At 48.8% G+C, this 26059-nt stretch overlaps 1 pseudogene; it reads right to left on the bottom strand.

Moving 5' to 3' along the window:
- The window catches only part of LOC115131758 (sodium bicarbonate cotransporter 3-like), a 69988-nt pseudogene that overhangs the window by 41863 nt on the left and 2066 nt on the right, over nucleotides 1-26059 (bottom strand).

Genomic DNA, 26059 nt, shown 5'->3' with positions numbered 1-26059 from the left:
GTGTACAAAACATGAACAACACCTTTTATTGAGTTGCGCTCAGAACAGCCTCAATTCATCAAGACATGGACACTACAAGGTGTCGAAAGAGTTCCACAGGGATGCTGGCCCATGTCGTGTCAAGTTGTCTGGATGTCCTTTGGGTGGTGGACCATTCTTGATACACACAGGAAACTTTTGAGCGTGAAAAACCCAGCAGCATTGCAGTTCTTGACACAAGCTGGTATGTCTACCATACCCTGTTCAAAGGCACTTAAGTCTTGCCCATTCACCCTCTGAATGGCACACACCCACAAGCCATGTCTCTATTGTGTCAAGGCTTAAACATCTTTCTTTAACCCGTCTCCTCCCCTTCATCTAGACTGATTGAAGTGGATGTGACATCAATGGGGGATCATGACTTTCACCTGGATTCACCTGGTCAGCCTTCGTCATGTTCTTAATGTTTTGTACACTCAGTGTATACGTCCATTCATTTTTTAAAACCTTCAGACGAGTCCTGTGACGCTTGTGGGGGGGGGGGGGGGGGGTCGTAGAGCAAAACCACCGACATGTTCGTGTTTCCATAGACACGTCATAATAGTTTGTAGGCTAAACCGTTCGGACACGACAGACGTTTTCGTAAGACCGATTTACGGGATGTCTCATGGTCCGACAAACACGGGAGGTCAATATCGGCGGAATGAGACGCAGCTCGTGCAAAACATATACTCTAGCTGAAACAGACCTAAGCCCATTTTGATGCGGATTGTTTTATTGTGCTAATTTGATTTCAATCAAAAGGGTTAAAAGCATCTCCTCTCTCGGCCTCGTTCCCAAGAGATGGAACCACAGAGGATCACTCTCAATCACAGCTGGCTCACTGCCAGCTCTCTTTCAAGGGAACGCAGAGTTATTTTCTCAAATTAATATAACTAAAATACTGTCCTCATCCTGGAAAAATGCACTGTGAATGTCTGTGAGCACGTACTGTGGATGTTTCACATTTCAAATGACTCACCATACTGATTTGTATGACCCTAAAGAGCCTGCTGACAATTTTAGTGCTCTCTTGGTCAGCCATTCCGTATTCTGCGCTGCAACCTCAAATGAAATATGCAGCCTTTTCTGCCAGGGCCAAGTATTGGTATGTGTTGTCTTTGCTCAGTACCTAGTAATTAGAGATAATCACAGGTCCTGTTTGAAATCCCCTTGAATGTACAGCTCAGATAGAGAAAGGTAGCTTTGTAACCTAGACAGCCAAGATACTCAGAGGCCATGTGGACAGCTAATCATGTCCTAATCTCCCAATTTGCGGCTCATCAAAGTTAGATAACCAGAGAATGTTGGGGTTAAGGAGACACATGTACTGAAGTTTTCTGTGATATGACACTACAATACCACAGCCGATACTATCCCTGCGGACAAAACTGGTCAATATCATCCCATAACCAGTTTCTGGTTGAAATGACATCATTTCAGACATTTCCCCCCCCCCCCGCTGGCATGGCATTTCATCCCATTGGAAATCCTTATTTTGTAATTGAAACCAAAGCTCTAGGCTTTGTGATATAATTATACATAATTGTTTTTATAGAGCCCTACAGGTGTTTAAAAAAAAAAACACAATGAGTCTCCAGCTGGACCTGAATAAAGCTGTACATGACAGATAGGCTCAATTACAGTTACAATATTCCTGTGGGCTCGTGTACGCCTGGCTAATGAACATACCCTTCTGGAACGCTACAGGAGTGGAGAGCCAGGCTGGAGCTGGCTTTAATCTGCCAAGAACTCAGCAACACCTGTCCTTTCTATTCACAGCACGTCTTTAGGCCTATATGTGGACAGGAAGCACCCGCCCAGAGACAACTAAACAGGCATGTAGACAACAGTAACAAAGGAAAGCACACATACTGTAGCTATACACACACACACACACACACACACACACACACACACACACACACACACACACACACACACACACACACTTACTGATAGCAAGGTTGGAGTCAATTCAATGTCAATTCAGTCAATTCAGGAAGTAAATTGGAAGTGGAACTGACCCCAGTCCTGACTGCTGCACCACTCCAACACATCCACTATGCACACAGGACTAGACATACACAATGTTACAGTAAGTGGGTAGGGCTGTACTGTAGGGTCTTACTCTCCAGCTCTTCCGTCTCATAGTTGGTGTGGGTGGTGGAGCTGGTTTTCCCAAGGTCAACGATGGCCTCCTCGTCAAGACCCTGAGAGACAGAGATGGGAAAAGAGGTGTCGGACCTTTAATGGACCAATAAACGGACAGTTGAAACCAAGACTGAGCCAGAGGCATACAGTGCCTTGCGAAATTATTCGGCCCCCTTGAACTTTGCGACCTTTTGCCACATTTCAGGCTTCAAACATAAAGATATAAAACTGTATTTTTTTGTGAAGAATCAACAACAAGTGGGACACAATCATGAAGTGGAACGACATTTATTGGATATTTCAAACTTTTTTAACAAATCAAAAACTGAAAAATTGGGCGTGCAAAATTATTCAGCCCCCTTAAGTTAATACTTTGTAGCGCCACCTTTTGCTGCGATTACAGCTGTAAGTCGCTTGGGGTATGTCTCTATCAGTTTTGCACATCGAGAGACTGAAATGTTTTCCCATTCCTCCTTGCAAAACAGTTCGAGCTCAGTGAGGTTGGATGGAGAGCATTTGTGAACAGCAGTTTTCAGTTCTTTCCACAGATTCTCGATTGGATTCAGGTCTGGACTTTGACTTGGCCATTCTAACACCTGGATATGTTTATTTTTGAACCATTCCATTGTAGATGTTGCTTTATGTTTTGGATCATTGTCTTGTTGGAAGGCAAATCTCCGTCCCAGTCTCAAGTCTTTTGCAGACTCCATCAGGTTTTCTTCCAGAATGGTCCTGTATTTGGCTCCATCCATCTTCCCATCAATTTTAACCATCTTCCCTGTCCCTGCTGAAGAAAAGCAGGCCCAAATCATGATGCTGCCACCACCATGTTTGACAGTGGGGATGGTGTGTTCAGGGTGATGGGCTGTGTTGCTTTTACGCCAAACATAACGTTTTGCATTGTTGCCAAAAAGTTAAATTTTGGTTTCATCTGACCAGAGCACCTTCTTCCACATGTTTGGTGTGTCTCCCAGGTGGCTTGTGGCAAACTTTAAACGACACTTTTTATGGATATCTTTAAGAAATGGCTTTCTTCTTGCCACTCTTCCATAAAGGCCAGATTTGTGCAATATACGACTGATTGTTGTCCTATGGACAGAGTCTCCCACCTCAGCTGTAGATCTCTGCAGTTCATCCAGAGTGATCATGGGCCTCTTGGCTGCATCTCTGATCAGTCTTCTCCTTGTATGAGCTGAAAGTTTAGAGGGACGGCCAGGTCTTGGTAGATTTGCAGTGGTCTGATACTCCTTCCATTTCAATATTATCGCTTGCACAGTGCTCCTTGGGATGTTTAAAGCTTGGGAAATATTTTTGTATCCAAATCCGGCTTTAAACTTCTTCACAACAGTATCTCGGACCTGCCTGGTGTGTTCCTTGTTCTTCATGATGCTCTCTGCGCTTTTAACGGATCTCTGAGACTATCACAGTGCAGGTGCATTTATACGGAGACTTGATTACACACAGGTGGATTGTATTTATCATCATTAGTCATTTAGGTCAACATTGGATCATTCAGAGATCCTCACTGAACTTCTGGAGAGAGTTTGCTGCACTGAAAGTAAAGGGGCTGAATAATTTTGCACGCCCAATTTTTCAGTTTTTGATTTGTTAAAAAAGTTTGAAATATCCAATAAATGTCATGATTGTTCATGATTGTGTCCCACTTGTTGTTGATTCTTCACAAAAAAATACAGTTTTATATCTTTATGTTTGAAGCCTGAAATGTGGCAAAAGGTCACAAAGTTCAAGGGGGCCGAATACTTTCGCAAGGCACTGTATCAACAAAAATAACTTTAGACGACTGCCAGAGTGGCATAACAGCACATCCAACCATTAGTCTAGGTTTACCACCGAAATCACCAACTAGATGGCTGTTTGTCTGATACTCAAGGAACAACGTGTGGAACAGCAGCTTTTGTTGCCTTCGCAGAGAACAAGCTGCTTCGACACACACACACCATTTCAGCGTGTTCGGATTTGATTTCAGGATTCAGGGAAAAATAAGGCTACTATAATATATTGTCCCCGGGAATAGGCATCTTTGACAGTATTCCTTCCTGCACCTGGGCTAGGAAATGTTAGCCTGGTCCCACCATCCAGAACACTGTGCTCTCGTTTCGTTTCACTTAACTGAATCCGTGTAGCAAAACAGAAGACCATACGCTCGTGAGATCAGGATGGTCCTAACGAAGCGAGGGGGAAATGTAGCTTATCGGATAGGATGAAGGTGTTGTCATCCTCCGGAGGAAAGGTAATGGTACTTTATCACAAGGATGTTTCAGTGAGTGTTCGTGGGGAGAGACACTAGCTATCGATATCTGCTTTAAGTATTCTTCATGGACCTGTACTGATACAGTACAAGCATAAGGTAACATTATTCACCGTTTGGCAAGAGTGGGTAAGTAGATGTATCATTTAGCATAAATGTACTAATGCAGGGATGCAAAGCGGCATTCCCGGAAACGGGGCAATTTAATAATAAAGTGTATTCTTTAAGGAATACCTAGGATAGGATAAAGTAATCCTTCTCACCCCCCCCCCCCCCCCTCCTTAAAAGACCTAGATGCACTATTGTAAAGTGGCTGTTCCACTGGATGTCATAAGGTGAAAGCACCAATTTGTAAGTCGCTCTGGATAAGAGCATCTGCTAAATGACTTAAATGTAATGTAAATGTTAAGGAACAGTTTCAAACATTGACACATTGAATTAGGCCTATCGTTAGTCAGGGCAAGTACATTTGTTTTTCTTCAACCAAATCTCTATTTTGGGATGTAAAATGGCATGCTATAGAAGTGTTCAGACACTTTTTTGTGATTTGACTTGGTTTTGAGAAACTTACCCCACCAGTGATAGACCTCCTCAGGCTCATTCGGCAGTATGTGGGCACGCAGAAAACACGGACAAAGCTCCAAAAAACACACAAATACGTCCTTTCAGAAACAGCAAAGCTTCCAGTATAGTGATGCGGGTCTTTAAATGTTGTACACGTGAAATTGTGTCATTCCAATCTATCTGCAATTATAGATTTTATTTTGTTGAACTCAAGCAATACTTTTTAGTGTGTAAGCATGTGCGTCCTTTCAGCAAAAATAGAGATTCTGTAAAAAAAAACACACAAAAAACACTGTCCTTTAAGCTTGGCCGAATTTGCAGCATCAGTCCATAGATGGACTTTGAAATAACATAATATTAACCAGCACTGTCAGCAATGCTCAGTAACTTTAACTTTGGGAGTTACACACACATCCGTTCCTAGATGGGCTTTAAAATAATGTAATATTAAACAGAGTCTCAGCGATATGTTGGTACGAGTAGCAATGCACATATTCAAATGAGCGCGAACTTCACACTTTGCTCTCACACAGGCACACAGAATATCTGCGCATGTGCACGGGTGCGCTTCACGCTGCTACAACGTGGTAGCTACAGGACCAAAGCAGTGGAGTTAGCCAACATGCTCAAACGGTCTGAGTTGCTGAATTGGACCCGATATTGCCGTTTACTTTATGCATAGTGAGTCTACCTTTAACCAGCACAGTCAGCAGGGCTCAGCATCTGACTTTGAACTGTGGGAGTTACACCGATCGTGATGCATGTTGGGGCTTCAATAATGCAAGCTGCACTCTGTCTGGCCTAGCTGGCTGGCAGTCCAGTGGAACAGGGAAGGTTCTGTCTGGCCTAGCTGGCTGGCAGTCCAGTGGAACAGGGGAGGTTCAGCCTAGCTGGCTGGCAGTCCAGTGGAACAAGGGAGGTTCTGTCTGGCCTAGCTGGCTGGCAGTCCAGTGGAACTGGGAAGGTTCTGTCTGGCCTAGCTGGCTGGCAGTCCAGTGGAACATGGAAGGTTCTGTCTGGCCTAGCTGGCTGGCAGTCCAGTGGAACAGGGGAGGTTCTGTCTGGCCTAGCTGGATGGCAGTCCAGTGGAACAGGGAAGGTTCTGTCTGGCCTAGCTGGCTGGCAGTCCAGTGGAACAGTGGAGGATCAGCCTAGCTGGCTGGCAGTCCAGTGGAACAAGGGAGGTTCTGTCTGGCCTAGCTGGCTGGCAGTCCAGTGGAACAGGGGAGGTTCTGTCTGGCCTAGCTGGATGGCAGTCCAGTGGAACAGGGAAGGTTCTGTCTGGCCTAGCTGGCTGGCAGTCCAGTGGAACTGGGAAGGTTCTGTCTGGCCTAGCTGGCTGGCAGTCCAGTGGAACAGGGGAGGTTCTGTCTGGCCTAGCTGGATGGCAGTCCAGTGGAACAGGGAAGGTTCTGTCTGGCCTAGCTGGCTGGCAGTCCAGTGGAACAGTGGAGGTTCAGCCTAGCTGTCTGGCAGTCCAGTGGAACAGGGAAGGTTCTGTCTGGCCTAGCTGGCTGGCAGTCCAGTGGAACAGGGAAGGTTCTGCCTGGCTGGCATTGCAGGTAAAAGCTGATTTATGCTTGATCCGGCTATCCTGTCTGGAGGCTACGTATGGAAGGTGTGATGCAATTGCAGAGCTTCTGTATGTTTGCGGAGTCCAAATCAAGCCCCATATCGCATCGCTGTGCACCTCCCAAAAGCTGTAACAAGGGCTACGTATATGGAGGGCTACGTAAATTCCACATAGCTCTGCATTGAGATGATTGGTTGTTGTTAGGTGGGGGCGGTATGTCCTGTATAAACACAAACTCACTTCCTTGACAACTTCCTTAACAACAGTCCTGCTCCGTGAAGCGCAATAATTATGAATACCCTGACTTTTGCAGAGGCAGCATCGCAGTAAATGCTGTACAGGCAATACAGACATCGTCTTGACCATAAATCAGCTATAAACAGGGGATATTCTGCCTTATTTTTGACTTAAGCTTTTCGCCTGCCTTTCCACCTTTGGGACGACGACTCCCATTGTTAGTAGGGAAGTCAGGATATTTTTTCTATGGCAAAAATGTAAACACGAGGCAGACCAAACTCTTTGGTCCTTTAAAAACCTGCTGTATGTAAGATATAGTGCACTACAGCTCGGAAAATAAATAAATATGATTCTGGATGACAACATAATGGTGTTTGTTTCCGACATTAGAAGAAGTTCAATCTGCTTCGTTTTTTGTTGAGTATCACGATACTGGCATCGTCCCAGCCCGAATTGTTAGGTTGGAGACATGAGCATCTCGTGATTATATACAGATCTCTGATGCAGTGGAACAGAGGAGGTTCTGCTAGAAGACGAAAGTTAATAGAAAAACTGTTGTAGGCCAGTTACAGTTGAAGTCGGAAGTTTACATACACTTAGGTTGGAGTCATTTTCAACCACTCCACAAATTTCTTGTTAACAAACTATAGTTTTGGCAAGTCGGTTAGGACATCCACTTTGTGCATGACACAAGTAATTTTTCTAATAATTGTTTACAGACAAATGATTTCGTTTATAATTCACTGTATCACAATTCCAGTGGGTCAGATGTTGACTGTGCCTTTAAACAGCTTGGAAAATTCCAGAAAATGATGTCATGGCTTTAGAAGCTTCTGATAGGCTAATTGACATAATTTGAGTCAATTGGAGGTGTACCTGTGGGTGTAGTTCAATGCCTACATTCAATCGCAGTGTCTCTTTGCTTGACATCATGGGAAAACCAAAGAAATCAGCCAAGACCTGGAGGCGAACATAGCAGGGCAGGCTATGCATCGGTGAGCTGCTGGAGAAACAGCGTCAGCTGACCGCTCTCCTGCGAGCTGAACTCAGCCAGCTGACAGCCGCCCAGGCCAGCATAGCGGCAGGCGCAGCAGTCTCTCGTCCCAGGTTTATACTGAGGCTGACAGAGGCTGACGAAATCGAGGCTTACCTCCAAGCCTTCGAGAGGACGGCGGCTAGGGAGTAATGGCCCCATGAGCAATGCGGCCAGCCTGCTAGCACCCTTCCTATCAGGCGCGGCACAGAAGACCTATGAGGATCTGACGGTTGACCAGGCGACGCATTACGAGGGGCTGAAAAAGGAAATCCTGCGCCGGTATGGTTACACCCCGATTAGCAAGGCACAAAGATTCCACGATTGGGTGTATGATCTTACAGCAACCCACGATCACAAATGCATGATCTAATTAGGCTGGCCAAGAGCTGGCTAACTGCTGAACTCCTGACGCTCACGACCATCGAGAAAGTGGTCATAGATACATTTATACGCTCTCTCCTGTTCCAAGCAAAAAAGTGATCCAGCCAAGCGAACCCGCAGAGTGAAGATCAGCTGGTGGGACTTGTGGAAGGTCAACAGGTGGCCTTGGAGGTCCTGCGCAGTGGACAATCAAGAAGGCAGAACCCTCCACTCGCCCGATGGAGCGAAAAAGGAAGGAGGACCATGCCGGGACCCCAGCCAAGGATGGGGGGGGGATGCCAACATCTAGCTTCCCGGGCCCGACGCCTCTTCCTGAACCTGGACAGCAGGAAGTGCTACGAGTGTGGCGAGCCGGGACACATCACCTGGAACTGTCCAAACCATGATGTCCCGAGGCCTTCAGCCTCAGCTGGTGAGGTAGCCACCGGGTGTCCCTGCGGCTTACTGAGGGCATACTGTGCTGAGGAGAGTGGTACTTCCCCTGTCACCCCGGTAAGAGCCAACAGAAAGGACACCACGGCACTTTTGGACTCCAGGAGTTTGGTGATCCTGATCCAACCTGACTTCGCCCAGTCCCCGAAACTGACTGACACCGTGGCCATCACATGCATACACGGTGAGACCAAGGACTACCCTACCACACTCTTCCACCTACAGACCACAAAGGGACAACACACGGGAACAATGAGAGTCGTCCCAAACTTGCCTGTGCAGGTCCATGTCGGAAGGGATTTCCTGCTGTTCGCCAACTGTGGACCAATATGTACGGAGATGTGGGGAACCGTGGGAACCAGAAGGGAGGAGGAAGCCTGAGAGGTGGGAGGGACACCAGAAGGAGGGATGCCCGGATGTGTGGATTCCGGGAAGTGGACCCCCAGGCATCAACCGATCCCCTCTCAGAGGGGGACTCTGAAGTCAGACTGGAGGGAGAGGTGGCGAGTCTGGAAGACATGTTCCCAATGGATCATGAGGTGGCACCAGAGCCCGTCTCTCTAGTGGGTCGGTTCGGCACGGCCCAACTGGAGGATCCCAACTTGGCCAGCGCTCTCTATCAGGTGACCGTAGTGGACGGAGAGCCCGTGGAGGGGGTAAGTCAAATAACCTACCCCCATTTCTCTATAAAGAAGAAGTTGCTATATCAGGTTGTGAAGAAAAATGACGAATATCTGGAGTTGTTGTTTGTGCCCCATCCCTTCGTACCATCTGTCCTGCAGTTGGTGCACTCCCACCTTCTTTGGGGCTCACCTAGGTGTGGGAAAGACCTTAAACAGGATCAAGGCACGATTTTACTCGCCAGGGGTGAAGAAAGCAGTGGAAGAATACTGCCGCAGTTGCCCGGAGTGCCAGCAGGTGGCTCTAAAACCCCAATATTCGCAGTCCCTTAATTCCCCTACCCATTATTTCAGTTCCTTTCAGCAGGATGCAATGGATCTGGTGGGACCTCTACCCAAGCGCAACAGAGGCCACCAATACATTCGGGTGATTCTGGATTATGCCACCAGGTACCGGGAAGCCATTCCCCTGCGCACCATGGCCACCAAGGGAATCGCACGTGAGTTGGTTATGCTGTTCTCCCGAGTAGGCGTTCCCGACAAGATATTGACTAACCAGGATTACCCCTGGAGAACGGAACGGACAACGAGAACAAGTTGTGGACTGTGAAGTAATTAGTGAATTCCCCCTTCTTCCCCAGTGTACAAAAATCCCTAAAACTTCCCATTTGCATTCTAGTTGTGCTACTGGTGCATGTTTTGTTATTGAACTTGGTGACGCAGAAACCCCACACCCTTGAGCCTGCTACAGCATCATTAAATATATTGGAGGCAAAAATTACAGACAGTAATGTACAAATAGCTAAATCAAACTCAACTGGATGTACATGGTATTGGTTTTAATATAATTTAAATGTATAGGTCTATACAGGGGTTGGAACAGTAATTATATTCCAATAATTTAATTCTGAACAGAATCACTATTCTTTTCGTTCCGTTCTACTGTTCCGACCTGCAAAATAAAGTTCGGAACCGGTTCGAACCAAAAAAGTACCAGTTTATATCGTTCCTTTTTAAACCTCTGAAATATATATTTTTAAATACATTTAGCTCGACATTATTTACTTCACCAATCAGTGGTGATTAGAGCAGTTTAGGAGCGGGCAAGCTATAGTTGTTTACATGCACGATGGACAGACAAATATAGGGCGAGAGATGTGATTTTTGCAGGTGGGGAGAAAGCAAGAGAGGGTGGATGAGGAGGCTTGGTTTGAAGCGCTTGGCATCTTGTTATGACATGCATTATTTGAATTAGGCCCACGGAATTATACCTACAGAGGATTGGCTTCTATGGAGGAACTTTGAATGTCTTTGAACAATCGAGAGTTGGCTTAACGTTGGACTTGAGCGAAAGCAAGTACCTTTTTGTAGTTAATAAATGTGAAACATGATAACTATAGTATCCTTAACTAGCATTGAAAAAGTGAATCCATTCTTCTGTAATTACAGTAGGCTACAATATCCTATGCTTCGGAAGGAGAGAGGCAGGTAGCCCACACACGAACAAAGATTTTCAGCTGGCAGGCAGACACTGGAATACGTTTCTGAGTGATAGAGAGAGGGCTTTGCATAGGAGCTTTGTTTTTTTGTGGGACTGAAAAAAATGCCCGGAAAGTAAAGCGCTATTAATCGGTTCTCATGCTTTTAAAATCTTGGTTCTGCTACAGTATAGATCACTTGGGTTCTGATTCTGTTCCTCCAGTTTTTGGTACTGTTTCCTGAACCGGTTCCAACCCCTGGGTCTATGTAGCCTATACTGTATTTATATTTTAATACGGTCATCTTACGGAGATCTTCCTTCTGTGTATAAAATGACACGGAAAGGCCAAACATTTTCTAACAACGCACTTCGCTGTTCTGGTCTGGAAGGCAAACGGGTTTGGTAAATAACAAGCGTTTTCAAGAGCAATAGTTTTAGGAAACAGCTCTGAGATTTAACGATGCTACTGTAGCGACCCGCACAGACAGCTGTGTGTTATGTGCTAGGCTAGGAGGTGGTTGTGTTGTACTGACCAGTACCCGGTGTTCGCGGGTCCGACATGTCAATCAACCTGCTATCTGCCAATCACGGGAATGCCTGGAATGTTCTGATGCCGGGCATCCTGGTGGTTGGCGGAGTGGCGTGGAGGGGGGGTTGGGCATTGGAAGTTAAGACCAGGTTCAGCCTTTGTTCTCTCTCTCTTACATCTGGGCTTCACAAGAGAAGGTCACGGTTGGATTGTGGGTTATCTATTTGGCGTGTGCTACGGCCCAAACAGTAGCCTGTGTAAAGTTGGTTCAATAAACCGTCAATTCGCAAACTCAAGCTTCTGTCTGGACAATTGTTCATTTATGAGCTAGTCAGGTCATTACATTGGTGTCAGAAATAAAAACGTTGATACAAGTTAGCCAGCTAGCTAGCTGACTTATGTGGCTAGCTACCGTAGGTGAGAACGGGGATTGAAAATGCTTCGAGGGAATCCGAAAGTGAAGGTGGAGGTAGGGGACGATTATGGCCAAGGAGGTGCGTGTGAATGGACGTCGGGGGTTCTGTCTGAGGAGGTCGCCAGGGCGTCGGAGCGCAGAGGCCGCTTGAGGGAGGACGTTGGAGTGATGGTGGCTGAAGCGGGCATGAGTGCTTCGTCGAGTGTATTTCGCGCGGATTCTGGTGGGCGGACCGAAGTGGCGACGTCGACGCGGCGTGACGAGGAATCTGGGGCTCAGGATGTAAACAAACATGGCGGCGCCCAGTTCCCGGCTGCGTCCGTATCTGTTAAGACCCCGAAGTATTCCGGTAAGGCGGATTGGGAAGCTTTTCATGCTCAGTTTGAACTGTTAGCTCATTTTAGGGGGTGGTCGGATGAAGAAAGGGCACTGCAGTTGGCTTTATGCCTCACGGATGAAGCTCTGTCCTGTTTGATATTGATTAGCCCCGAGGACAGGCATGATTATGGTGCTCTAGTGGGAGCACTGAGGAGGCGCTATGGACAGTGTGTACAGCCCGGGCTACTGCGCTCCGAACTGAGGAATAGACGAGGCAGCCTGGAGAGCCTCTACGGGTGCTAGCTAATGACATTGAGAGCCTCTCTCGGCGGGCATATGCTCACATGCCCCCTCCGTGCAGAGCGAGCTAGCACGGGACCAGTTCATACAGGCGCTCTCCCTACGGAGCTGCGCATACAGACCCAGCTGGCTCATCCTGAGTCATTGCAGACAGCCTTGGAGATGGCTTTGGAGAGGGAGCTGGTGTGGGCTGGGGCTTCAGCTGGGGCTTTGGTGGGGGTGCAGGGAGACACACCCTCTGTGCGAGCTGGGGGGCAGAGCAGCCCGGAGCCGGAAAAGCCTGCTTGGGTGGCCGAAATGACAGAACTCATTCGGGCTGTGTCGCTACAGGCGGCACGAAACACAAGCCCTGGTCCCAGGGTCTGCTGGGGTTGTGGCCAGCCAGGCCATCTGCAGAACCCTCCACTCGCCCGATGGAGCGAAAAAGGAAGGAGGACCATGCCGGGACCCCAGCCAAGGATGGGGGGGGGATGCCAACATCTAGCTTCCCGGGCCCGACGCCTCTTCCTGAACCTGGACAGCAGGAAGTGCTACGAGTGTGGCGAGCCGGGACACATCACCTGGAACTGTCCAAACCATGATGTCCCGAGGCCTTCAGCCTCAGCTGGTGAGGTAGCCACCGGGTGTCCCTGCGGCTTACTGAGGGCATACTGTGCTGAGGAGAGTGGTACTTCCCCTGTCACCCCGGTAAGAGCCAACAGAAAGGACACCACGGCACTTTTGGACTCCAGGAGTTTGGTGATCCTGATCCAACCTGACTTCGCCCAGTCCCCGAAACTGACTGACACCGTGGCCATCACATGCATACACGGTGAGACCAAGGACTACCCTACCACACTCTTCCACCTACAGACCACAAAGGGACAACACACGGGAACAATGAGAGTCGTCCCAAACTTGCCTGTGCAGGTCCATGTCGGAAGGGATTTCCTGCTGTTCGCCAACTGTGGACCAATATGTACGGAGATGTGGGGAACCGTGGGAACCAGAAGGGAGGAGGAAGCCTGAGAGGTGGGAGGGACACCAGAAGGAGGGATGCCCGGATGTGTGGATTCCGGGAAGTGGACCCCAGGCATCAACCGATCCCCTCTCAGAGGGGGACTCTGAAGTCAGACTGGAGAGGGAGAGGTGGCGAGTCTGGAAGACATGTTCCCAATGGATCATGAGGTGGCACCAGAGCCCGTCTCTCTAGTGGGTCGGTTCGGCACGGCCCAACTGGAGGATCCCAACTTGGCCAGCGCTCTCTATCAGGTGACCGTAGTGGACGGAGAGCCCGTGGAGGGGGTAAGTCAAATAACCTACCCCCATTTCTCTATAAAGAAGAAGTTGCTATATCAGGTTGTGAAGAAAAATGACGAATATCTGGAGTTGTTGTTTGTGCCCCATCCCTTCGTACCATCTGTCCTGCAGTTGGTGCACTCCCACCTTCTTGGGGCTCACCTAGGTGTGGGAAAGACCTTAAACAGGATCAAGGCACGATTTTACTCGCCAGGGGTGAAGAAAGCAGTGGAAGAATACTGCCGCAGTTGCCCGGAGTGCCAGCAGGTGGCTCTAAAACCCCAATATTCGCAGTCCCTTAATTCCCCTACCCATTATTTCAGTTCCTTTCAGCAGGATGCAATGGATCTGGTGGGACCTCTACCCAAGCGCAACAGAGGCCACCAATACATTCGGGTGATTCTGGATTATGCCACCAGGTACCGGGAAGCCATTCCCCTGCGCACCATGGCCACCAAGGGAATCGCACGTGAGTTGGTTATGCTGTTCTCCCGAGTAGGCGTTCCCGACAAGATATTGACTAACCAGGATTACCCCTGGAGAACGGAACGGACAACGAGAACAAGTTGTGGACTGTGAAGTAATTAGTGAATTCCCCCTTCTTCCCCAGTGTACAAAAATCCCTAAAACTTCCCATTTGCATTCTAGTTGTGCTACTGGTGCATGTTTTGTTATTGAACTTGGTGACGCAGAAACCCCACACCCTTGAGCCTGCTACAGCATCATTAAATATATTGGAGGCAAAAATTACAGACAGTAATGTACAAATAGCTAAATCAAACTCAACTGGATGTACATGGTATTGGTTTTAATATAATTTAAATGTATAGGTCTATACAGGGGTTGGAACAGTAATTATATTCCAATAATTTAATTCTGAACAGAATCACTATTCTTTCGTTCCGTTCTACTGTTCCGACCTGCAAAATAAAGTTCGGAACCGGTTCGAACCAAAAAAGTACCAGTTTATATCGTTCCTTTTTAAACCTCTGAAATATATATTTTTAAATACATTTAGCTCGACATTATTTACTTCACCAATCAGTGGTGATTAGAGCAGTTTAGGAGCGGGCAAGCTATAGTTGTTTACATGCACGATGGACAGACAAATATAGGGCGAGAGATGTGATTTTTGCAGGTGGGGAGAAAGCAAGAGAGGGTGGATGAGGAGGCTTGGTTTGAAGCGCTTGGCATCTTGTTATGACATGCATTATTTGAATTAGGCCCACGGAATTATACCTACAGAGGATTGGCTTCTATGGAGGAACTTTGAATGTCTTTGAACAATCGAGAGTTGGCTTAACGTTGGACTTGAGCGAAAGCAAGTACCTTTTTGTAGTTAATAAATGTGAAACATGATAACTATAGTATCCTTAACTAGCATTGAAAAAGTGAATCCATTCTTCTGTAATTACAGTAGGCTACAATATCCTATGCTTCGGAAGGAGAGAGGCAGGTAGCCCACACACGAACAAAGATTTTCAGCTGGCAGGCAGACACTGGAATACGTTTCTGAGTGATAGAGAGAGAGGGCTTTGCATAGGAGCTTTGTTTTTTTGTGGGACTGAAAAAAATGCCCGGAAAGTAAAGCGCTATTAATCGGTTCTCATGCTTTTAAAATCTTGGTTCTGCTACAGTATAGATCACTTGGGTTCTGATTCTGTTCCTCCAGTTTTTGGTACTGTTTCCTGAACCGGTTCCAACCCCTGGGTCTATGTAGCCTATACTGTATTTATATTTTAATACGGTCATCTTACGGAGATCTTCCTTCTGTGTATAAAATGACACGGAAAGGCCAAACATTTTCTAACAACGCACTTCGCTGTTCTGGTCTGGAAGGCAAACGGGTTTGGTAAATAACAAGCGTTTTCAAGAGCAATAGTTTTAGGAAACAGCTCTGAGATTTAACGATGCTACTGTAGCGACCCGCACAGACAGCTGTGTGTTATGTGCTAGGCTAGGAGGTGGTTGTGTTGTACTGACCAGTACCCGGTGTTCGCGGGGTCCGACATGTCAATCAACCTGCTATCTGCCAATCACGGGAATGCCTGGAATGTTCTGATGCCGGGCATCCTGGTGGTTGGCGGAGTGGCGTGGAGGGGGGGTTGGGCATTGGAAGTTAAGACCAGGTTCAGCCTTTGTTCTCTCTCTCTTACATCTGGGCTTCACAAGAGAAGGTCACGGTTGGATTGTGGGTTATCTATTTGGCGTGTGCTACGGCCCAAACAGTAGCCTGTGTAAAGTTGGTTCAATAAACCGTCAATTCGCAAACTCAAGCTTCTGTCTGGACAATTGTTCATTTATGAGCTAGTCAGGTCATTACATTGGTGTCAGAAGTAAAAACGTTGATACAAGTTAGCCAGCTAGCTAGCTGACTTATGTGGCTAGCTACCGTAGGTGAGAACGGGATTGAAAATGCTTCGAGGGAATCCGAAAGTGAAGGTGGAGGTAGGGGACGATTATGGCCAAGGAGGTGCGTGTGAATGGACGTCGGGGTTCTGTCTGAGGAGGTCGCCAGGGCGTCGGAGCGCAGAGGCCGCTTGAGGGAGGACGTTGGAGTGATGGTGGCTGAAGCGGGCATGAGTGCTTCGTCGAGTGTATTTCGCGCGGATTCTGGTGGGCGGACCGAAGTGGCGCGTCGACGCGGCGTGACGAGGAATCTGGGGCTCAGGATGTAAACAAACATGGCGGCGCCCAGTTCCCGGCTGCGTCCGTATCTGTTAAGACCCGAAGTATTCCGGTAAGGCGGATTGGGAAGCTTTTCATGCTCAGTTTGAACTGTTAGCTCATTTTAGGGGTGGTCGGATGAAGAAAGGGCACTGCAGTTGGCTTTATGCCTCACGGATGAAGCTCTGTCCTGTTTGATATTGATTAGCCCCGAGGACAGGCATGATTATGGTGCTCTAGTGGGAGCACTGAGGAGGCGCTATGGACAGTGTGTACAGCCCGGGCTACTGCGCTCCGAACTGAGGAATAGACGCAGGCAGCCTGGAGAGCCTCTACGGGTGCTAGCTAATGACATTGAGAGCCTCTCTCGGCGGGCATATGCTCACATGCCCCCTCCGTGCAGAGCGAGCTAGCACGGGACCAGTTCATACAGGCGCTCTCCCCTACGGAGCTGCGCATACAGACCCAGCTGGCTCATCCTGAGTCATTGCAGACAGCCTTGGAGATGGCTTTGGAGAGGGAGCTGGTGTGGGCTGGGGCTTCAGCTGGGGCTTTGGTGGGGGTGCAGGGAGACACACCCTCTGTGCGAGCTGGGGGGCAGAGCAGCCCGGAGCCGGAAAAGCCTGCTTGGGTGGCCGAAATGACAGAACTCATTCGGGCTGTGTCGCTACAGGCGGCACGAAACACAAGCCCTGGTCCCAGGGTCTGCTGGGGTTGTGGCCAGCCAGGCCATCTGCGCCGAGATTGCCCCATGTCCCCCAGAGCTCAGGGAAACGGCTCGGGGTCCGCATAGACCGGGTAGTGCGGACCCCTGGCTTTCTATCCCAACCACCATCATCTTCAGGAGGAGCCCACCGGCACAGACGGGGAAGCAAGGCTCCACTTCCCCCAGAAGCAGACAAGGGCAAGCGGAGGGAGCCTGTTGTTGTGGTGGGCCGGACCTGTGTTGGGGACTTTTGTCATGTCCCTGTCACTGTGGAGGGGGTGCCCTGCTCCGCCCTGGTGGACACTGGGTCCACAGTAACCCTGGTGAGGCCAGATATTGTGCCAGGTTGGACTCAGTGTGAGCCTACAACTGTGCAGCTCCGCACAGTCACAGGTGAGCTGGCACCCATGAAAGGGAAGGGAATAATGACTCTGACAGTAGGGGGCAGGACTGTGCGTCATCCTGTGTGGGTGGCGGCTGTGCAGGACCCTTGTATCCTGGGGTTGGACTTTCTTAGGAGCACAGGCTGCCAGTTAGACCTAAATAGGGGCACACTGAGCTTCCAGGGAGGGACGGAAGTCACCATGGCCCCCCCTAATGTCACATTCACTCAACCCAACAAACCCTTTACTCCAACAGTTAAAGCAGCAGAGACTCATGGCTGCGCCCCCTCCCCCACAGCTGTGTGTGACTTTTCCCCAGTCCCCCTGTCACCTACGGCGGTGTGTTACATTCCCCAGCTACCTCCATGACACAGCCCTCTGTGAGCCCGGGCCGCACCCCCAGCCCAGCTACCCCAGATGGGAGAGGAGAGGACACTGTCTGCAGTGAGGGAGATATGGGGGAGGAACTGTGTTGGTCTTGACCCTGAGCAGCAGGAACGGTTGTGGCAGTTGCTGTTTGAATTCAGAGACAGCTTTGCGTTGAGTGAGGAAGAGGTGGGTCAGACTCTTCTGGTGCAGCATGAGATCGACACAGGTGATGCTCGACCCATCAAGATGCGTCCCCGCCGTATCCCGCTGGCACGCCAGGAGGCGGCAGACAAGGCTGTGTTGGAGATGCAGCGGGCAGACTTCATTGAGCCCTCAGACAGCCCCTGGGCGGCGCCAGTCGTCATGGTTCCGAAGAAGGGGGCAAGCTGAGGTTCTGTGCGGACTACAGGCGGCTGAATGAGGTAACCAGGAAGGACTCATACCCCATACCACGTATCGATGAGTCGCTGGACCTGGTTAGGGGTCCTCCTGGTTCTCCTCACTAGACCTCCGCAGCGGCTACTGGCAGGTGCCCCTCTCCCCAGAGGCCAGAGCCAAAACTGCGTTCTCCACTAACAGAGGACACTGGCAGTTCAAGGTCCTGTGCTTTGGCCTGTGCAACGCTCCAGCTACTTTTGAGCGTTTGATGGACAGGGTGCTGGATGGCATCCCCGACAGCAGTGTCTGGTATACCTCGATGACATCCTGGCCCATGGCAGCTCCTTCCAGTCAGCCCTGGGGGCGCTACGGCGTGTGCTGGAGAGGGTGGCTGCCGCAGGTCTGAAGCTCCACCCCGAGAAGTGCCACTTCATGAGGAGAGAGGTGTCCTTCTTGGGCCACCGAGTGGGGAAGGAGGGGATCAGCACCATGGAGGACAAGGTAGGGGCTGTCAGAGACTGGCCCACCCCCCACCGACCAGCGTCAGCTGAAGAGCTTCCTGGGCCTGGCCTCGTACTACAGGAGGTTTGTACGGGGCTTCTCAAGCGTTGCTGCTCCACTGAACCGTCTGCTGCCGAAGGACAAGGCTTTCACTTGGACAGTGGAGTGTGAGGAGGCGTTCAACACCCTCAAACGTGCACTGATAGAGGCCCCCGTGCTTGCCCCCCCTGACCTCACCTTGCCCTTTATCCTGGACACAGACGCGAGCAATGTGGGCATGGGTGGGGTGCTGGCCCAGGTGGGGCCAGAGGGGGGAGAGAGTGGTGGCGTACTTCAGCAAAACATTTGACAAACATGAGCGCCGCTACTGTGTCACCCGGCGGGAGCTCTTGGCTGTTGTGGCTTCCGTCAAACACTTCAAGTACTACCTGGGTGGTCTGCCCTTTACTGTAAGGACTGACCACTCTGCTCTCCAGTGGCTCATGTCTTTCAGAGAGCCAGAGGGGCAGGTGGCACGCTGGTTGGAGGAGCTTCAGCCGTATGACTTCACGGTGGTGCACAGGGCAGGGGCACGCCACTCCAACGCCGACGCCATGTCCCGTCGGCCCTGTACTGCAGACGGCTGCCGCCACTGTGAACGGAGAGAGGGACGGGAGAGAGAGCTGCGGGCAAAGGAGGGTGTCTGTGCCACAGTGTGTCGGGCGAGCGGGCCTGTCTGCTGTGAGCTGCAGACTGTCGACGTGGCTGAATGGCGGCAGCAGCAGGGACGGGACACAGACCTACAGCCAGTGCTACAGTGGGTAGAGGCGCAGGTGAGGCCACCATGGGAAGAGGTGACAGCGCTCTCACTCGCGACCAAAGGGTTGTGGTCGAAGTTTGAGAGACTGCGGCTGGCTGATGGCGTGCTACAGCGGGCATGGAAGGAGTCAGCTACGGGAGAGGAGAGGTGGCAGGTGGTGGTCCCAAAAGCATTGCGGGAGGCTGTGCTCCAGAGTACTCATGGGGGGGTGGGGACTGGACACTTTGGGGTCACAAAAACACTGCGCCGTCTCCGTCAGGGCTTCTACTGGGGGCAGCACAAGAGGGATGTGGAGGACTTTTGTCGCCGCTGTGACAACTGCACAGCGAGAAAGGGCCCCCCAGGCCGCTCTCATGCTCAGCTCCAACAGTTCCCAGTGGGGGCTCCCATGGAGAGGGTGGGAGTGGATGTAGTTGGGCCGTTTGGACTATTTCACAAAATGGCCCGAGGCCTATGCTCTGCCTGACCAGGAGGCAGAGACCATCGTCGACGCCCTGACAGCGGGGATGTTCAGCAGGTTTGGAGCTGCAGAGTCCATCCACAGCGACCAAGGCAGAAACTTTGAGTCCCGTGTGTTCGCCACCATGTGTGAGAGGCTGGGTATGCACAAGACCCGCACTACTCCTCTCCATCCTCAAAGTGATGGCCTTGTGGAGCGCTTCAACAAAACGCTTGGACAGCAGCTGGCCATCGTCTCTTCCAAACACCAGCGTGACTGGGACAAGCACCTGCCTATGGTCCTCATGGCATGCCGCTCCGCTGTCCAAGACTCCACCTCCTGCACGCCTGCCCTCCTCATGCTGGGGAGAGAGATCCGCACCCCTGCGGAGATGGCGTTTGGTCGGCCCCTGGATAGCCCTCATGTTCCTCCGGGGCCGGAGTATGCCCGGAGACTCCAGGACCGCCTGGAGACAGCCCACACCTTCGCCAGAGAGCAGCTGGTGAATGCAGGTGTGAGGCAGAAAAGGAACTATGACGTGCACACCCGGGGAAGGCACTTTGTGGCTGGGGAGCTGGTCTGGGTCTACAGCCCCTAAGGAAAAAAGGCAGATGCCCCAAGTTGGACAGTCACTGGGTGGGACCCTGCAGTGTCCTGGAGAGGGTAGGGGAGGTTGTGTACCGGGTGCAGCTTCCTCCCAGGGGGAGAAAGGTGGCACTGCACCGGGACAGGTTAGCCCCATACAGAGGGCCTCTTCTCCCCAAACCCCAGGAACCCCCACAATTCCCCTCTCTGGCAATGACATTCTCCAGGCACCCACCCTCAGGTGCCGCAGACAAGGCTCCAGACAGCCCACTCCCCCTGTCTCCCCCTGTGTCACTGCGTGGTTCCCCAGAACCACGGACTGTATTACCCGTTCCGCTTCCTTGTCCCCCATATCCCTGCCTTCATCCCCTGGTTCCCAGAGGGGCACTCTGCGACCATCACGGCCACGCAGGCAAAGGAGACCTCCGGGTCGCTTCAGAGACTTTGTTTGTTCCCTCGGGGACGAGGGACTTTGTGGTGGGGGGGCTGTGTAGCGACCCGCACAGACAGCTGTGTGTTATGTGCTAGGCTAGGAGGTGGTTGTGTTGTACTGACCAGTACCCGGTGTTCGCGGGGTCCGACATGTCAATCAACCTGCTATCTGCCAATCACGGGAATGCCTGGAATGTTCTGATGCCGGGCATCCTGGTGGTTGGCGGAGTGGCGTGGAGGGGGGGTTGGGCATTGGAAGTTAAGACCAGGTTCAGCCTTTGTTCTCTCTCTCTTACATCTGGGCTTCACAAGAGAAGGTCACGGTTGGATTGTGGGTTATCTATTTGGCGTGTGCTACGGCCCAAACAGTAGCCTGTGTAAAGTTGGTTCAATAAACCGTCAATTCGCAAACTCAAGCTTCTGTCTGGACAATTGTTCATTTATGAGCTAGTCAGGTCATTACACTACGATGAACTTTGCCTTACAGTGCTTTTGGGAAACGGGGCCCTGAACTTATGATGCAGCAGAACATCTTTTAAGTTTTAATAAGGTGGCTTTGGATAATAAATTAATCTTCAAGATGTCTGTGACAGGCTATTGAAACGCCATAAATAAAGCAATACTATGAGCCCAATGAAATGAAATAGAGTAATAGTCATGATCGTGGCAGTACATCAGAGCACTAGACAAAAGGACCATTTACACCGTTCCAAAAATGTATTCATATTTCACGCCTTGTAGCAACAACACTGCCTAATAGAAACGTTCACACTTCATAGTGACAACCTCTTGGTCCCAAAGTCCAATTAAAAACGGTAATTTTTTTATCAGTGCTATACTGATAATCATAATTACACTTGATATGTGACCGGAATCCAACCAAACCTAATAAGAGCGCATCACTCTGCTTCCTCCAATACAAAGCCTTTTATCCCTCATTAGTGATGTTTCACACCATTCCCCTCTGTTTCCTATGCCCCTCCCCCTCGACGAGGACAGACACGTCTCTCAATCTATTTCAGCCCCACATGAGGTATTGTGACTGGGAGAGGAGGCTATTTTTGACCTGCCTGAGCCTCCATAACGGATGCAAAAAAAATACCACAGGGTGAACCAGAACTCTGCTGGCTTAGATCTACTATACTGAGGAGTTTGGCTGGATTAAGTTGGATACGGGGACATGTTGTATGGCTAAAAGAGGGGAAAAGTAATGTTGCTATAAGTAGAATTCTCTAGTGTTTCTGGCTTTTATTTCTGTAAAACCAGGTGTGCTGTCCATTGGACCGCTCAGTTATGGTTTAGAAACCATCAGAGCAGCACTTGCCTGCGCTTGCACTTGTCCAGTCCGTAATTACAGACAGGTTATTTCAGAAATTCTTAATAAAATAGAAATAAGCCTATTAGGGCTGGGTGCTATACAGTATTTTACTAAATGACGGTACTGACGCAGGGACTGCTTTAGGTTTTTACTTTACCTTCCATAATGGTATTTCAACGTTTGTTTGTTAAACGGATACACCAATCCGTTTTTATAGTTTACTCCGCTACTTGTGTCGTCTCTCTCACCAAACCCCACCACCTGTCACTCAAGGAGCGCAGTTGTTACTCGATCACAAGGTCATATGCAGACAGTTCCCTCAGAGTTACTCTTTGGTCTGCATGTTCAACGGAGCAGATGCATCAGTATGTTGACAACCATGCTGCTTTCCACTTTACTTCTTAATATGAATCCGCAAGTGTTCTATAACTATAACTACACTATTAGTTTGTGTTTCTTACAGTCTGCAAACAGCTAGCTCGTCTTTTCTTAGCAAGTTATGGCTCGAATAAATCGTGTTAGCCGCTAATGCTTATCGATACCTAGGTAGCTAGCTACTAAATGTACTGAGTCAGAGCAAGCGTAGCTAGCTAATAAAGCCTGATACCAGTGCTGGTGTAGGCCTAAATCAGCATGTTTTTTTTCTAAATGAGAGGGGAACAGGCAAAGCATGAATATGTTGACTACATTGAAGTAAGAGAAAACATTTAATGTAGCCAAAGATTATAGGGTCCCACACCCCTGGGAAACGCTGACCAACACTTTGGTTCCTACCCTGTCACAATAACGCATCCAAAAAGATCCTATTAGTATTCTAATTCCACTAGCGCCTCCCTAGCTTTGCCATCCGTTGTCATGTCAAATGGCACTGTATTCAAAGTGCCCAACAGTTCACCCAAGTGTTTTGATCTACATTGCAAGTCACATCGCAAGTGCAATATTTGGTCAAAAACATTTTTGTGCAGCCCTACATGACAGTGTGGAAATTATCTCAAATTAGATCAACTTTTGGTTGAAATTTGATTGAACTGTATAAAACAATCAGAATGGGGAAAGACATCCTAGGGTCATGCCATATCGCCCAGCCCTAAGGCCTATATGGTACTAGGTTGGTAAGTGATGAATAAGAATATCAGTGTATTTGACGGCTTTAAATGCAACACCAGAATTTGAGATATCCCACCAATCACAAAGAAACACTGCTGCTAAGCAGCGGAGAGAGCTGATGGATGTTAAACACACAGTAGGAGGATAGGAACATGATATGCACAGAGCACATATCTCTGACATTGGGGTCCCTTTTGCTCCGACCCCTCTCTCCACTGAACTATGCAAGCCCCTCTTTCCCTGAGCCCCCATTCTCATGAAGAGCACGTATGCCCGAGCTACTACAAACAGAGACACAGACACACAGAGGTACACCACACACACACACACATTTGCAGTGCTCACAAAGGCAGTTCCCCAAGGAGAAGAGCATCCACGGTGAAGGACACTGTTTGAAGGACACTTCATGGTGGTAACCTAGCGGTTAAGTGCATTGGGACAGTAAATGAAGGGCCCTGGTTCGAATCCAAGAGCCGACTAAGTGAAAAATCTGTTGATGTGCCCTTGAGCAAGGCACTTAATCATAATTGCTCCTGTAAATCGCTTTGGATTAGAGGGTCTGTGAAATTACTAAAATACGAATGAGAGCACTGTCTGAGAGACAAACGAGATTGGCAGAATAGTCAGCTCTGGCAATCCGTGTGCAAGTGTGTCTTAGGACTGCCAACAACACAAAGCTGTGTTTTAAATCTAAACTAGACCTAGCTAAAAGTCTTACAAGAGTCAATTAAAATGCAACAAATTGTATTTTTCATATCAGTCACAGCACAAGTGACATGCGTCTTGAAAAAACGTGTCTACCACACACAGCTAGTCTACCTGTAAACAGAGAGTGCACACATACAAAACATGCTCTTTTCATGACATAGACTTACTATGTGAATCCATGTGAAAGCTATGATCCCTTGTTAAATCCACTTCAATCATCGTAGATATAGGGTATAGAGAGAGGTTAAAGAAGGATTTTTAAGCCTTGAGACAATTGAGACATGGATTCCGTATGTGTCATTCAGAGGGTGAATGGAAAAGACAAAAGAGGAAGTGATTTGAACGGGGCATACCCTTCATCTAGGTGTCAGGCTCCCCGGTTTGTGTCAAGAACTGAAACGCTGCTGGGTTTTTCACGCTCAACAGTTTCCCGTGTGTATCAAGAATGGCCCACCACCCAAAGGACAACCAGACAACTTGACATAACTGTGGGAAGCATTGGAGTCAATATGGGTCAGCATCCCTGTGGAACGCTTTCGACACCTTGTGTAGAATTCATGCCCTGACGAATTGAGGCTGTTCTGATGCCAAAAGTGGTGGGTGCAACTCAATATTAGCAAAGTGTTCTTAATCTTTTGTACACTCATTAGTATGGCCTTTGGGTCTCCATCTCACCCCTCACGAGATAGCATCCATAATCGATTTCAAGAGTCATCATACTGGCCGGGGGAACTGCAGCAGTGATCTATTCCAATCCTTTCCATGTGACTGTCTTACGATGACATTGAGATTCACACCACCTATACATTACCATAATCGCCTCTCTCCTGTTTGAAATACCACCTTGGGAGAACAGCGAGCACCTGCCTGTTGACCTGACCTCTGTGTCCCAAATGGCACCCTATTCCCTGCATAGTGCACTACGTTTGACCAGAGCCCTATGGACCCTGGTTGAAAGTAGTGTACAGCATAGGGAAAAAGGTGCCATTTGGCAAGTAACCGACTTCTCTTCTGCTGCTCGTGGATTTCCCCGGCAATTAGCTCTCTGACAGTCTCTTGATGGGTGAACGGTAATAAAAGTGAGAGGTGAGCCAAGAAATAAAGACAGGGGTTTGATAGCGGGCCAGGACTAGGTGGAGTGATGATGCTGGGCTGGGCTCGGTGGGCTGCATAACTACTGTTGTTGACTGTTCATTGTGATGGGGACTTGGGGAGGCTAGAGACTGAATCCGTTTAATACATTCACCGGATACAAGGCATCAAATAGGCTAGGCTATACTAAGCCAACGTTTACACTTGAGAAAAGCAGATTATTCCAAGGTTCATTACCAGTTCAAAGCCTCTTAAAATATACCTAGTGCCTATGGAAATCTATTATCATGATGTTTATGAGCATGTCAAGAAATAAAATAACCGTCATAACATTATATGATGACCGGACACCACAGTCATATATATATATATATAGCACCAGTCAAATGTTTGGACACCTACTTTATACTATTTTCTACATTGTAGAATAATAGTGAAGGCATCACAACTATGAAATAACACATATGGAATCATGTAGTAACCAAAAAGCATTAAACAAATAGAAAAATATTTTTTATTTTTCAAAGTAGCCACTCTTTGCCTTGATGACAGCTTTGCACACTCTTTACATTCTCTCAATCAATGAACAAAAAACATCGCCTAGGGCTAGTTCTCTCCCCAACTCATGGATAGACATTTGAGTGTAGCGTATGGTCCATCCAGTATGCACAATAATACAGTCCACACTCAAAGGCGATCACTCGAATTTGTGTAATTTTGGAGTATAGAGGCTAGACCGATTATGTGCAAAAAGACATCTTAAATAAATTTTGTTTTGTGTTTCTGCCATGTGTAATATGCGGTAGGCTATGCATTGTATGATAGCACAATCATCATTTTAATTCAGTCTTTTCTTTCGTGCTTGGGCTCATTAGCCTAATAAGCTCTAATATGCATATGGGGTTTTGAATGAATCATCACCTTAGAAAGCGCTGTCCATTTTGTTGTTAGGTGTTGAAACAACATCCACA

Source organism: Oncorhynchus nerka, linkage group LG7, assembly GCF_034236695.1.
Source record: "Oncorhynchus nerka isolate Pitt River linkage group LG7, Oner_Uvic_2.0, whole genome shotgun sequence".
NCBI classification, from domain to species: domain Eukaryota; kingdom Metazoa; phylum Chordata; class Actinopteri; order Salmoniformes; family Salmonidae; genus Oncorhynchus; species Oncorhynchus nerka.
Note: the sequence above shows the minus strand (reverse complement) of the source record. Positions and strands in the feature narration are given on the sequence as shown.